Here is a 15,640-nt window from a genome sequence, read left to right as displayed (position 1 = left end):
GAAATATCTCACATCCACAGAGATGTGATCTCATTTCTTAAATTGAGGAGAAAAATAAAAAGAAGCTACAGATGCAGTTTACATCAACTTTCCTTATGACCAGAGTCTATATAAGTTTACCACATATAGAATGGCATGTACAGTGGCAGTTGTACATCCTTTTGTGTGACAAATACTTGAAGATAAAATAATAACTTGAATGAAGTCTATTAAAAGACTTCTAAGAGGGCATATTTATCTGGAAGAATAGAAGACTATTCATGAAAGAGAACATAAAAAAATATTTCAAGGAAGTGATACAAAGATTTACTTCCTTGGATGGCTTCTAATATTACACTAGAAAACCTCCTTCTAAGTGTCTGGAACAGAGGAATCTTCCACAAGAGACAATGTGATGGCAGTAACAACAAAATGATAAACAGAAAATCTATAAGTAGTACTGACTTTTGGGTGATAGTGTTGATGCTGTACTTGAATTCACTGGGAGTTCCTTAAGCTATTGAGGAGCCATTGAAACACAGACACCATATTGAACATAAACATGCTGTATATGAAAAATTGGTACAGAGTGAATTTCAACCTCCTCTTAGATTTCCTTCTTGCTTTGCAGTCTTGAAAGCTAAAATGAATATTTCCCAGACTCCCTTAGAGCTGCAGTTCTGAATGGAAATTTATTCCTGTAAATTAGATGCACTTACACAAAATCAGAGAGAGGGAGAGGCCATCTGCAGCTGCTGTGGCAACTGCTGTGGAAAGCAGAGTTGTGTAGGCTCCGGATGTTTCTGTAGCAGCATTCCAGTACTAACTTTGTGAGAGCTGAAGGGTGATTCTGCAGCATTGGTGGTGACAATGAGAACAGCAGCGGTAGCAGCAGCAGAACAATGACTATATCCCCTTCCAGTTTTCCAAGTCAGCCAGTTTGTGGATATTGCTATGGGAGTGATTCTGGGAAGTTCAGCCTAGATCCTGCACTTCTACTCATGCCAAGGAATTTGTAAATATTTATTTCACTGTATAAATCACTTTAAAACACCAAGAAGCCTGAATGCAGAAAGTTGTCAAAACAATTCAGACATACCTTTCCCTTCCTAACAAGGAGAACAAGCAGAGGGCCTTGAATTGATGCTTACACTGAAGAGATTAGAGTGTAGCTGGGCTCTGGAGTAAAGGACTTAACCAGTATCTTGCACGCCGACTGTATACACCCCAAGGCTTTGTGTCAGTGGAAACGCTTGGATGTTTAAATTCTTTCTTTCTCTTTCTTTTCCTTCCTTCCTTCTTTCCTTCCTTCCTTCCTCCCTCCCTCCTTTCCTTCCTTCCTCCCTCCCTCCCTCCTTTCCTCCCTCCCTCCCTCCCTCCTTTCCTCCTTCCCTCCCTCCCTCCCTCCTTTCCTCCCTCCCTCCCTCCTTTCCTCCCTCCCTCCCTCCCTCCCACCCTCCTTTCCTTCCTTCCTCCCTCCTTTCCTTCCTTCCTTCCTCCCTCCCTCCCTTCCTCCCTCCCTTCCTTCCTTCCTTCTCTTTCTCTCTTTCTCTTTCCTTTCTTCCTTTCTTTCTTCTTTCTTGTCTTTTATTTCCTTTTTTTCTGAGACAGTCTGGAGTTTAGTGGTAAAATCTCAGCTCACTGCAACATCTGCCTCCCAGGTTCAAGTGATTCTCCTGTCTTAGCCTCCCGAGTAACTGGGATTACATGTGCGCACCACCACACCCAGCTAATTTTTGTATTTTTAGTAGAGATAGAATTTAACCATATTGGCCAGGCTGGTCTCGAAATTCTGACCTCAAATGATCTGCCCACCTCGACCTGCCAAAGTGCTGGAATTACAGGCATAAGCCACCATGCCCACCCTAAATTCCATATTACTTATTCGAAACCTGAGTGATCCTTGACCTCAAAAACTAAACCAAGAACACAAAAAATGATCTCCTTTATGGCTAAAAGTAAGTTAAAAAAATCATTAGAACAAGAGGCCTCACCCTATAATCGCACTATCCACCTTCAATAAGGCTATAAGTTTGTCCTAAGATTCAGACCTTATTTTTTTCCCAGTTTTCACCATTCCTATAAAAAAGATGAAAAATGAAAAAAAAAAAAAAAAGCCCAGCCATGTGCCTGTTTTTCTCAGGCAATCAATCTGTCAAATGAATAAATGAAAGTTTAAAAACATAGGCTCCAGGAAAAGAGTCACCACTACATATCATATCGATTAAAAATGCCAGGCCCTCAAAAACATTCTAAAGTTAAATTCCCATCGAATTATTCCCCAGACAAGATCTGGAATACACTAAAGAACATACTTCTGTGTAACAACTTTTATCTGGTACTTTAATTAATATTTATAAATTAATACATTTTCCTGAGGCAATTGAATGAAGGGTGCAGTTGAAAATGCTCACTCTATTTTATATAATTAAGTTCAAATTAAAATGGAGCAAAATTTGTATGTCTATATTTTTTCCAAGCATGAGCAATTTATATTTTTTTCATAAATAATCATTTTTTTGGTAAAATCAACAATAAAAATGCATATTCCTTCAAATGTAGTTTTTGAGATTACATATTTCAGAATACAACAATTCAAATAAAGCTACAAACAGAAAATCTTTAATATGAAAAAGTGAGGGAAATGAATTTTTTTCAAAACTCTAGGAATTATTTTATTGAAACAGATTTTTTTCCTGCAAAATAAGAATGCATTTTAAATGGATCAATTTAACACTGTGTCTGATTATTTCATGAAATACATATTAATATGGGTAACATATTGAACAGTAATGATTGAATTTGTATTGATATTAAATGATTATTCTCTTAAGACTGGTAGCACTTGGAGATTATTTATAAAGAAAAGAAGAGAAACTGGGCGTGGTGGCTCACACCTGCAATCCCAACACTTTGAGAGGTCTAGGCAGGCAAATCGCTTGAGCCCAGGATTTCAAGACCAGACTGGGAAACATGGTGAAACCCCATCTCTGCAAAAAACACAAAAATTAGCTCAGTGTGGTTGTGTGCACCTGCAGTCCCAGCTACTCCGGAGGTTGATATGGGAGGATCACCTGAGCCTGGGGAAGTCAAAGCTGCAGTGAACTGCAATCACATCACTGCACTCCAGCCTGGGTGACAGAGTGAGACCCTGTCTCAGAAAAAAAATTAAAAAATAATAAAAAGAAAGAAAGAAATTAAGAATACTTTTAGCAAAGAAAAGAAAAGAGAGAAAAAGCAGCATGTTGAGGCAGAAAATCATGGGAATCAGTAGGTTGACATTTTTGCAGGTTTCCATGTGTATTATTTCAACTGATCAACATCACAGTCCTTTATGGTAGGCATATTTTTATTTTTCTTATTTTCAAATCTAAAAAATGAGGTAACAGAGAGGACTACTAGATTATTAGAACTACACTCTTTTTTTTTAAGTGGTAAATCAGGACTGTAAACACAAATTTCCTATTTCCAAAGGCAATGCCCTTTCCTGTGCATTATTATGAGTTTTAGTACCATCTTTATCATTAACCAGCTTTGTAATTTTGGAAACTGCTTACATTCTCTGGGACTGAGGTTCTTCATTTATGATTAATGGTTAAACTCCATGAGGAAAGTGATTAATTTTTTTTTATAATTTTGGATTTGGAATTTAAAGCAGCATTTAAAAAGAAGGAAAACATCCTTGCCCTCAATAAATCCTGAGAAACATTCATTTCTAAGTGCCTTTTTGGTTTAGACTCTAAGAGAGCTCACTTAGAGACCAACAAGTAAGACTGAACCTTGGCAAAGCTGTACCAAATGAAAAACTTCACTAGGGTCAACCAGGATAAGACTAAATGAGGAGAATACAATCTTTTAATTTGCAGTCATTCATCTGGCCAGAAACTAGACCAAACAAATTGTCAATACTTTGCCTTTTTGTAAAATGAAGTTAAACTTACGGAAAAATAAAGACTAGAAGATGAGGGAAAATATTATTTTGAAGATCCAGTGTATTTGTTGCAAAATGGTACGCTGCAGAATCCAAAATAAAATGTTAGGAAATAGTTTGTCATTCTATAAACCATGCAGAAATATTTGGTTTCTACAAAACAGAAACAAAACCTCTAAGGAAGTCACTCAAAAATTATGCATAATGTGAAATAATTGTGATAAAGTAGAAAATTGCAAATTAAAGAGCAAATTCAATAGCTTTCCAATTGGGAAATATTTAAAAGCAAGAGAAAAAAGAATTATAGCCACAGTATGAGTAAAATTTTAAACATGTAAAAATTAATGTTGCCATACCATCCTTTTATTTTTTGCAATAAAAAGACCCCAAAGTAATGAACTTTTTATATCAATACTGGAATTCAAGGTAAGACACAATTCTTATGCCAGTAACATGGAGAATTTTAATCAGAGGTGAGATAGATACCCTACTGATAGAATGCCAAGTTAGCTTTAAGTATATTGATTTTACAGGAAATATATCACCGAAGTGGTAATTAAAAAGTGACAACACAAAAATATTCTTGATGTTGGGGACCATGTCAAGGAGTAGGCTGCAAGATGAAATGTCCACTTAAAAACAGTCACATTATTGATTCTTTACCATGTTCTAGGCATTATGCTGAGTACCTTACATGCCCCATCTCATTTAATTCCCAGAACCTGAGGTTCATTCTTTTATTTTCGTCAATTTACAGATGAAGAAATTTATAATAATACGTGAAAAGAAACCCACTCAATCTGATAGGTAGAATGTCAAGTCCTAATACTGTGCAAAAACAAACAAATTTATCAAAGTTCCATTCATTGGGAGTAATTGAAAATATATTAATGATTTTTTTTAATTACAAAAGAAGTGTGCAGATAAAAGGCAAAAAACCTGGGATAATAAAGTACCTTGTGGGCTAGCACCATGTGTTGCCTTTACCATTCATTGAACTAAGGAGATGAGAGAAGGAAGCGGTTACCAGAACCTGGAGAAAGTAGTTATTAAGGAGGTTGCCCCGCAATAGTTGAGGTCATTGGTAAAGGTGCACAGTCATCTCTTGGGGACTGGGAAGAAAGTCCAGAAGAATAATTATCCCATTTGATCAAATTTCCCACTTTGAGCTTTTGCTGATGGCTCCCTTTGCCCCCAAGCATGCAGATAACAGAGAGTAAAAGAACATTTGATGCAGACCATAAGGTCAGGTTTTTGGAACACAGGAAGAAGTAGAGAAGTATATAGAGTGAATATGGAAAGGAAAATAGAAACCACCCATTTTCATCTGGTTATATAATGTACAACCAAATAAAAATCACCAAATACATTATGATATGGTTTGGCTGTGTCCCCACCCAAATCTCACCTTGAATTGTAATAATCCCCACATGTTGTGGGAGCGAACTGTAGGGAGGTAATTGAATTATGGGAGCGTGTTTTTCCCATGCTGTTCTCATGATAATGAATAAATCTCATAAAATCTGATGGCTTTATAAACGGCAGTTCCCCTGTACATTCTCTCTCTTGCCTGCCACCATGTAAGATGTGGCTTTGTTCCTTCTTGCCTTCTGCCATGATTGTGAGGCCTCCCCAGCATTGTGGAACTGGGAGTCAATTAAACCTCTTTCCTTTATAAATTACCCAGTCTTTGGTATGTCTTTTTTAGCAGTGTGATTAATTTTTTTTATAATTTTGGATTTAGAATTTAAATTTTCTAATACAGATTAGAAGATTCAGTAAATTAAAATAAAGATAAAGAGAAAGTGCCCTTATAGAGTAGCATAAGAAACAGAAAACATCTGAGAAAACTACAAGAGAAGATAGAGTGTATGTAAGTAAGGACTGACTTGTTAATCCATGTATTTATATTTTGTTTTAATTATATAACACAAGGATGTATTTATATTTTGTTATTGTATTTAAAACTGAAAGTAAGCCTAAACTGAAACTGAAGCTAAACTAATAAGGTATAACTTATTCTGTCAATTATAACACAGGGTTGATGTCTTCAGACTTGAGACCTCACTTCTGACAGTGGGTGACAAAGGATTAGGAAGAAGAACATGCTAGATAACACTGCAGGAAGCCTAAGAGGCAAGCCAGAATGAGAACCAGGATGACAGCCTACCAAATATAGTAGAAATCCAATATGTAGGGGTACCAGTCAAGACACAGACATGGAAAATTGTTAGTAGGGTAACAAGGAAGGATGAGAGAAATTCCAAATAAAGTGGAAGTGGGGGTTCCCTGAGCAATTGCCTCAAAAGCCAGTTAGCATAATACTTATGGAGAAGAGGTTCTCTTATTAAAATGCTCAGGTTTATATAGACAGCTTCCATGTTATTTATTCAAAGGACACTACATTGCTTTTCTTTCATCTTGGTTATACCTATTCAGAAGATTCAAATGGGTAAGTATAAGAAAAAATAAGTTTCTAATCCAAATCAACCTTTGATCATATTTTTCTGGAATGAATTCTAATTTGGTTCTCATTTTGCCCAGAACAGTTCCTGCCATATGGTAAACAATTAATAAATACTTTAATGAGTAATAAAAGATACAAATGGTTCCAGTACTGCAAGATGCTAGAGTACTAAAGTGACTCAAGTTAAATTTAGCACGGTCTCAGGAATTTGGTAATTTCTAGGGTAAGTCTCAGACATATATCTGAGAGGAGTCAACACATTTGAAACTCCCATTGCGACATTCTAATTATCCCATTCATCTGAAGGCTGATATATTAGATTTGTTTATAAGAAAGCTCCTTAGAAAATTAACTATATTGTTGTTTGTTTCCTTTGTTTCCTATCCTCTTTAATAAAACTATAAATGTTCAAGAATAAACAGGCAATAGTCCACAGGTGATAGTTAACCTCTTTCCTTCTGACTCTTACAGTAAGAAATGTAACAGCCTAATTAGATGCCGGTGAATGCTAAATCCCTTTTCCTGGAGAGAAGCCATTAAGCCTGCTCTGCTGAGCTCCATGAGACCACATGTTATTAAACTTCGTCTTTGCCATTCATCTGAGACACTAACTTATAGGCAATCCAAGAATGAGTTGTGAGAGCCTGTCTCTCTACCCAGGTAGTAATGCTTAGTGCCATTCCCAATGTACATAAAGGAGATGTCTCTGTTGTGGTATCCTAATAGATCCTGTAGTTCCCACACGTTTTGGTAACTGTTTGATATAATTACTGTGTCTCATAAAAAATAAATTTTATACAGTAATACTCCAGCCTGCTGTGCTGCTTCACTTCAAGATAACTTATGGCTACTAGATTCCTCTGTACAATATTGGTCCATAGCAATAATAAAGTTGTCATCAAGAGGCTATGATAGACCACTTTGCATTATTCTAACTGCCTTTTTGTATTATAACTGTTTGCAACTTTATGAGGTCTTCATAAATATGATCAATTGCAATAATAAAGTGTTAAGGCATTTGTGGCAGCTTATTTTTCTCCACCTCAAAACAGGAGCTGCCTTGCTTGTTGGTCTAATGTCTGTGATTGCATCCTTGACTGCCTGTAGAGCTCTGTGCTACAAAAGGAGCAACCAACTTAGCTTCCACAGTTGCTCTCTGGCTTTCAGGAATTCAGTGATTTATTCATGTAACTGTAAACCCAGCAGGTCCAAAAAATAGAGCGATAACTTTTGTGTCCTACATAAACAAGGAGAAGCAAGTCAAGCACTCCATAAAAGCACATTTTTTCCAATATTAGAAAGTTATGGATCATATTTTGTTATTGGAGTAATTTACTTGAAATTACTTGTTTTCATTACACAAATGACTTATGAAAATGTGTCAATTTTACTTAAAAATAATAGAAAAATATATATCAGCAAAAATGGTAAAGTTGCCAAAAGAGATACCTCCAAAAAGAGAGACAGTGTGACAATATTCGCAGTGAGAAATGTAGTCTGTTTTTTAAAATAGATAATCCTGATGATATTTGAAGTGTTACAAAGTGATAGGGGAAATAGTGCTCTCCTATTTTCATAGTGGAGGAAACACAGTCCCCAAGCGTGACACTGATAGTACAATAAAAGCCCCAAAGACCACAGCACGTTTCAGACCATCTGTGTTGCTTCTTTAAAAATATTTTTTGTCTTTCCTGAAATAAATACAGATGGCTTCATTCTTCTCTTTTCCAGAAATACTTTGCCCAAATCCTCAAACATTCATAAACTAAAAAAGTGAATTATATGTAGGCCAAATTACTTTCACTTATTCATTCAAAAATAATAAAGAAATAAACAAGCAAATAAGCAAATTAACTAAATCAATAATTTAAATGGTAAAGCAACTAATTTATGAAGTAGTATACTTCAGGTTTTTATATAAAATTTTACATACAGGAGAATTAATTTATTTTGTTAATAATTATATATATTAAGCTGCAGTTTAATGAAACAATTGCATTGCAAATTAGGAAAGCTTCTATGTACACCCAATTTGACAGGTTTTCAATGAACAACAAAAATATTTGTAGTCTACAATATATTTATATTAATTAAACACTTTGTTTTCTGTGTCTATGCTCCTATAGCATAAAGTATAGAAATAAATTTCAGCAAATTAAATATCATGCTTTGAACTATACAGTTATTTTATACTTCCTGACTTACCAAATTATTTTGGCAGAGAGTTACAAAATTAATAAATAATGTATACCCTTAAAAATTAACATAGTTGTATTTCATGTTCATTAACCATCTAATTAAGACTGGGATAATTTTTTCTAAATGATATGATTTTAAATTAGTTATATTCAATATGTCAGTAAGTCATCTCCTGATTACTATCCTGTGACCTCTTGCAGTTCTCTGACTCTTGTGGGCACACGTATACTACGTGGTTCCAAGTTTAGGACAGAAATCTTGGGATTTCCCAGTATTCACTTAAAGCTCAAGCAGGTGAGAACTCTGTCTGGAATTCTGTGTGAACTATTTAATTTCTGGCACATCAATGTGGGATGTAGAAAAGATATCTAAGGAACAGAGGTGTTTTAATACAATACAGTAATCTTCAGTGGCAAAGAACACTGGGTTGTGGAATCAAGTCCTGGTTCATATTCCAACTCTGGTCCTGACTCACTAGGTGCTACTTGCAAGAAGAAGAATTTGGGCACAAAGCCAAAAAAAAAAAACTTTCTGATAATTACAATTAACTAAAAATATAGTGCATTGAGAAAAGAAGTTTTCCATCACTGAAGGTGCATGATAAATGTCTGAGTAAATACACACACACACAGATGTAGCTAGAATAAAAGCATCAACATGTGGTTGGGGCTCATGCCTTCTCTCTCATGGAGATTCTGTTACAGAAAAAGAGCACCACCCCCCCATCACTTAATCATTTCTCTTTCCTCACCATGTTCATCTCATGCACTCTACATCCTGACTGCCTGCTATTCCAAATTATCAAATTATTTTAAATAGATAGTAACTCTAAAGGTGGAGGGCAAGTGTGGGTTAGAAAAAAATTACTGCTTTTTACATCATTCATAAGAAATATGGACTTTCACAATCACTGTCAAGAGGAGTTAGAATTACTTAATTTTTACTTTAATTATCTCTCTATATTATGTTCCTTTATAAGCTCTACAAGTTCAAGGATGCAGATAATTTGGACACTATCCAGGAAGAAGCAGTGAAAATTATTAAGATGCTGGGAAGTCATCTCTGTTATTAAAGAATGAAATAATTGGAGAGACTATGTATCAGCAATATGCGTTTTCAAGTGGGCATAAGGCATATAGTCACTTTTTCCTTGATCCTTCCCAAGATAAGTAAAAAAGATTGGATTAAATTGTTTCATAATTGTGAGTATACACTCTTTTAAAAAATATGAATATAAATTGGACATCAGAAAAAAGAATTAGGATAGTAGATGCCTCCATATTTATTTTAAAAAGACTTCTTTAAAGAGAAAATACATCATTCACTGCAAAACAAAAATACTGGAGGAAGTAAAATTAAGTTTATATAAACATTTTAGGAGTTTCCTCCAAGTGAAGAGCAAGTAAAAGCAGAAAATAATACATCTTCCCTGAAATTGTGATTTACACCCATGAATATATTACTCAATAGCTTAATACGACTGAATAGGTTATTGTGTTCTCTCTTTTGATCCTGTGCTCAATTTAATGGATGTTTAATTTGTACATATATTTATGAATAAATATTTGCAAATGAAATCAGAGGTCAAAATGGAGGCATTCAAGTATATTTTCTTACTGCCACAAACTGTTGCAGTGTCAAAATTTAGAAATTGAAAGATTTGACATGAAAATATAGATATCTGTCTTCTCTGTGTAAAAAAAATTCTGGGCCGGGCGCGGTGGCTCATACCTGTAATCCGAGCACTTTGGGAGGCCGAGGTGGGCAGATCACGAGGTCAGCAGATCGAGACCATCCTGGCTAACACGGTGAAACCCCGTCTCTAGTAAAAATACATAAACAACAACAAAAAAAAATTAGCCGGGCATGGTGGCGGGCGCCTGTAGTCCCAGCTATTCGGGAGGCTGAGGCAGGAGAATGGCGTGAACCTGGGAGGCAAAGCTTGCAGTGAGCTGAGATCACGGCACTGCACTCCAGCCTGGGCGAGACTCTGTCTCAAAAAAAAAAAAAAAATTCTGTAGGATAAGATGACTATGGGTCTGAATCCTTACGTGGAAATGAGTAGCTGGAGTTGGGCAACAGCATCTACCCTTGAGATAGGTCACGTGTGATTTTCTTCATCATGAATTTCTTCATTCCGTGTTATGTATCAAAGAAAAAAACAAGAAATTGTTTTTCACCTTAGAGCAGTTCCATTTAACCAATTTATCAATTTGTCCTCTGTATTCATTTATTTGAAATTGCTGATGTAACATTTTTTGTGTTTTCACATAGCCCATACTTCTGCAACAATTCCATCTGCACTGTTTTTGAGTCGGGAAGTTCTCATCATAAGATATATACTTGTGAGTGAAAAAAAAAAATTTCCAAAAGGTAATTGGAAAATACTGGCATTTGATGCATGGAGAGATTAAGGTATTGCTATACTGCTGAAATCTAATAAACCATTATGGGTTGGGCGCAGTGGTTCATGCCTGTAATCCCAGCATTTTGGGAGGCCGAGGTGGGTGGATCACGAGGTCAGGAACTCGAGACCAGCATGGCCAACACGGTGAAACCCCGTCTCTACTAAAACTACAAAAATTAGCTGGGCGTGGTGGCGTGCCTGTAATCCCAGCTACTTGGGAGGCTGAGGTAGGAGAATCGCTTGAACCTGGAAGGCAGAGGTTGCAGTGAGCCGAGATCATGCCACTCCACCCCAGCCTGGGTGAAAGAGCAAAACTATGTCTTAAAAAAAAAAAAGACTACTAAAACAACTCTTATTTTTATTCATTTATTTTTCATCATATTTTAATACTTGTTATGTGGACATAATTCTGCATTTTCATTTTCCATATTTTTAAAATCTACTTTCCTTTTAACACTTATTTAACAAATATCTAATGAGCAATTACTATGCTACATAATCTTGGTACTGGGCAAAAAGGCATGAATAAACCACTTTGTCCTCATGTAATTTGTATTCTAGTGGCGAAGTCACACAATGAGCAAGATAGATAAGTCAATTATTTAACATTCTAGATAATTTTAAGTGCAGAAAAGAAAAAAAACTAAATGGAGGAAAAGGTGTTATAAAATGTCAGAATAATAATTAAAATTTTACATAGGCCAGACAGGAAATTAGCTAACTCTTAATATGAAACTAACTCTTCAATCAAGATCTGGTTAAATTAAATGAGTTAGTTGAACAAATGATACCTAATTATATACTTGTTCAATTTTGCTACATATTACGCATTGTATTTATGTTATTTGATTGTATCTATGTTATTTGATTAATTTACCAAATGGAACACTGTAATTCATTTTCCAAAAATGATATTGCTGGAATTTTATACTGTTGCAAAATGTTACAATTTTAGAAATTATACAAAAACAACAAAGGAAATACATCTTAATTCTGGTAATGACAATGTTGGTAAATACATATATAAAAGGTCTTTGAGCTCTACATATAAGATGTATGCACTTTTAGTTACGATACACCTGGGTTAAAAAATAAAAGCAGTAATAATATCTGGTAGTAGTAGGAGTAGTAGTACTATTCCTTTAATACCTTTACTATTACCAGCCCTAAAGCCACTACCCAATCATCCAAAGTTTCATCTTGAGCATTTGTTATCTCTCAGGCATATATGGGAGACTTTACATTCATTATTTTATTTGGTATTTATTTAAAAACTTTGAAATTGGCAGGATCATTCCTAGTTTACTTAGTAGGATGCTAAGATGCAGATATATGAAGCAACTTGTATTTAAAATGAAGTAAATGTAAAATAATGTCACACTTTTCATGAGTATTATTTGCAAAAGTAGGCATTTTCTAATGAAATAGCTTATTTGTGTTCACATATAATGAGCTATAGTATTATTTTAAAGTGAATTTAAATGTAAATATTCTTTACATGTCTCAGTTTTAATTCATAATTCATAATGTGTTAAACATACAGTGGTGAAAAATAATACAAGATGAGTCCACAAATCTTCACTGTAGTGGGTGAGAGAGACATTTGAAGTTTTATTAATTAATGCTTTTTAAATTAGCTATTATATGTCTTCTACGTCTGGGATAAATTTTCATGTGTTTTCTCCTGAGGTATTGGGAAATAACCACATTTCTAAACACAACCAGCACTCACATACCAATATATGCGGTTATCGGTTTATCTGAATGTTATATCCTTTTAATACATAATTTGTACCCATCCAGGTGTTCTATTCTCTCCCCTACATTCTCATTTTGGGCTCTATTTAATCAATTGAGCTAGGTGAATTTCTAAGTTACACGTGCATTTCTAATATCCATTTACAAACTACCCACCATTTTCTGAATGATAGAAGTGATTTTTCTTGTATTTTTATTCATGTAGCATCCTTTCCTGCTTTGTCTAGCTTATAAACACAGAAAATGAAGGAGATTTTAGCCAATTTGTCAAGTCACTATTTTTCCTTCACAAAAAATATCTAACAATTTAATAATGTATTAGTATGTATTATATAATTGAGTATAACCTTATACTTTAGGAGTCTTGAAAAATGAAATTCAATAGAATGAGTATCCTTCTAAACCATCTGTCCATCAACTGTAAAAATGCATATTCTTCCAAACCATCTGTCTGTTAGCAGTTCTTGCTATAAAAATGAAAAACTTGGCTAAACAAAAACAACTGAATTATGTGCTAATTTCATTAATAAACATAACTGGTGCACAATGGAAAATGATGGAAAAGGAGAAAACAAAGAAAATAAATTATGCTAAATATGTAGATTAATTTACACAGAGTCAAAACCTTTGCAAATAATAAACACAGAGAAATACTCTAAAAGAAAATAATATTTATTTGAGAACAGGGCATTGCAATGAGACTATGAGTACCATAATAAACTATGTATGCTTTCAAGGAGGTAATGAAAGACAAAGGTTCTTAGAGAAAAAAATGAGGAAGGTCACATAATTGTTTTGAGATAATTGTCCTTGGCTACAAGGATCAATAACAAGAACTGAACCAATCTGAGCTTAAACAGGCACTTGCAGGGCAGATGTCCTCACGGGCATATTTCTTTGTTTAAGATTTTGATGGCCTTTGTGCAAGGTTGCTATTTTTGCAGTCATTTGTGATCATTTTTGTTATCAGCAACTTATTCATGACAGCCCTCGCTTCACGGCTTTCCTGAGCTCTATTTGTCAAGTTTGCTGATTTGTTTGTTTTTAACACAAGTGACACCATTTTGATTCTAACAACTTTCACAGTGGCTAGTTCTCCACATTTTCAGCTTTTGTTTTATGACCCTAGCTTAGTCAAGGTTTCTTCTTTTTTCAAATAAGTCCCACAGATTTCTCGCTGAATTTATTTGTAGTTATTTCTCTCCCTCATTTTTATGGCCACTGGGAAAAAAAGAATTTTTCTCCAAAATTCATAACTGATTACTCTAGATATATAGCAAATATAATTATTCAGGAAGTTAATTTTTTAATTAGCTGTGCTAATAAATTATAACTTCTACTTTTTCAAGTCTGTTTTGTTTGGTTCAAGATAAGTAATGATGTATCCAGAAAATAATAAATATTTGCCTAAATATGGTTATCTTTGTCGTTTTGAACGACTTATTTTACTACATAGCACTTTCAAAATTATGTTAAATAAGAAGGGATTTATAGCAAATGTTTTATTAGGAGCTAAAATTATTTGTTTCTCTTAAATTTATTTTCTCTGAATTAAAGGAAGGTAGACAATCAGTTAAAAATATCAAACTGATTCTGGCACAGTGGCTCACGCCTGTAATCCCAGCACTTTGGGAGGCCAAGGCAGGTGGATCACCTGAGGTCAGGAGTTCGAGACCAGCCTGGCCAACATGGTGAAACCCCATCTCTACTAAAAATACAAAAAAGTTATCTGGGAGTGGTGGTGGATGGCTGTAATCCCAGGTTCTTGGGAGGCTGAGACAGGAGAATCGCTTGAACCCGGGAGGCGGAGGTTGCAGTGAGTGGAAATCGCGCCACTGCACTCCACACTGGGTGACAGGGAGACTCCGTTTCAAAAAAAAAAAAAAAAATCAAACTATACAGAAAGTAACAAATTCAATGCTCACGCCTCTCTTCCGCACTCACTGACCTCTCTTCAAAAAAGTAGTCACCATGAAACTTTTATGTCTTCAGGATGTTTTCATCTGTCTTTATTTTTCCACTACCCAAATAAGAAAACATCTGTCCAAATTTAGTTTAATTTACTCTAATTGCTTTCTATCATGTATGAAGGTTCTAGAGCCAGCCAAGTATATTATTATCAGCAGGGGCTCTGGAGCCAGTGTATAAAGAAAGTGTCCTGACACTGCCACCCATTAGCTCTAAGATTTTGGGTATTTTCTCAACATCCTATGTGCTGGTTTCCTCATGTGGAAAATTAAGATAGTCATAGTTGTACCTCCACCTTAGCTATATAGCAGGTTAAATTGATTATATATTTTAAATATGATTATTAACTAAATATATAGATTTTATAATTAAAATATTGTACATATATTATCTCATTTATATTATATACTATATATTATTATTTTTTATTATATATTATTATAAGTGCTCTAAGATCTAGCTATATTTATTAATCCTTGTCACAAATATTGTTCAATTTCTAATTAATGAGTCCAAATCCCAATCCAACACTGAGTTTCTTCTAGACATACTTAAATTTCTCTTTCTATTGCCTGGATTGATGGCATTACAGATGACCTTTCTTTCCTGGACTGTTCATACTCTAAACTATTTTTCTGCAAATAAGAATGTGAGCACTCACTAGAGAAAGCATGCAAGACAATCCGTTGGAATTTCTAAGGACAATGTTCGAGCTTATATTTACTTTATGTTTAAAAAGTAAGAAAAACATTAAGATGTGTTAATATTTGATTTGAGTTTTGACACTACTACCTACACTTTGCGAAGTCCCCCAATCAGGCATGGGGGCAAAGGTGTACCAAAGGAAGAATGAAAATTTCACACCCCTGAGGAGTTTAACAACAGGATTCACTGAGAACAATATATGCCTGAGCAATAGGTTTATAGATTG

General features: G+C 34.7%; 2 long non-coding RNA genes across 2 annotated transcripts in view; one reads left to right on the top strand and one right to left on the bottom strand.

Annotated features, from left to right (window-relative positions):
• LOC112132116 (uncharacterized) overlaps positions 1 to 10,397 on the top strand; it is a 60,496-nt gene extending 50,099 nt beyond the window's left edge. Inside the window, exons 4-6 of the long non-coding RNA XR_008522332.2 lie at positions 6,849 to 7,037; positions 8,777 to 8,870; positions 9,556 to 10,397. This is a non-coding gene — a long non-coding RNA (uncharacterized LOC112132116). The remainder of the gene's footprint in view (positions 1 to 6,848; positions 7,038 to 8,776; positions 8,871 to 9,555) is intronic.
• LOC134759695 (uncharacterized) overlaps positions 1 to 15,640 on the bottom strand; it is a 94,037-nt gene that overhangs the window by 32,671 nt on the left and 45,726 nt on the right. The gene's annotated exons all lie outside the window — the stretch shown is intronic.

This window comes from Pongo abelii, chromosome 12 (genome assembly GCF_028885655.2).
Source record: "Pongo abelii isolate AG06213 chromosome 12, NHGRI_mPonAbe1-v2.0_pri, whole genome shotgun sequence".
Classification (NCBI taxonomy): domain Eukaryota; kingdom Metazoa; phylum Chordata; class Mammalia; order Primates; family Hominidae; genus Pongo; species Pongo abelii.
The sequence above is the reverse complement of the archived record's forward strand: the minus strand, read 5'-3'. Positions and strand labels throughout refer to the sequence as shown.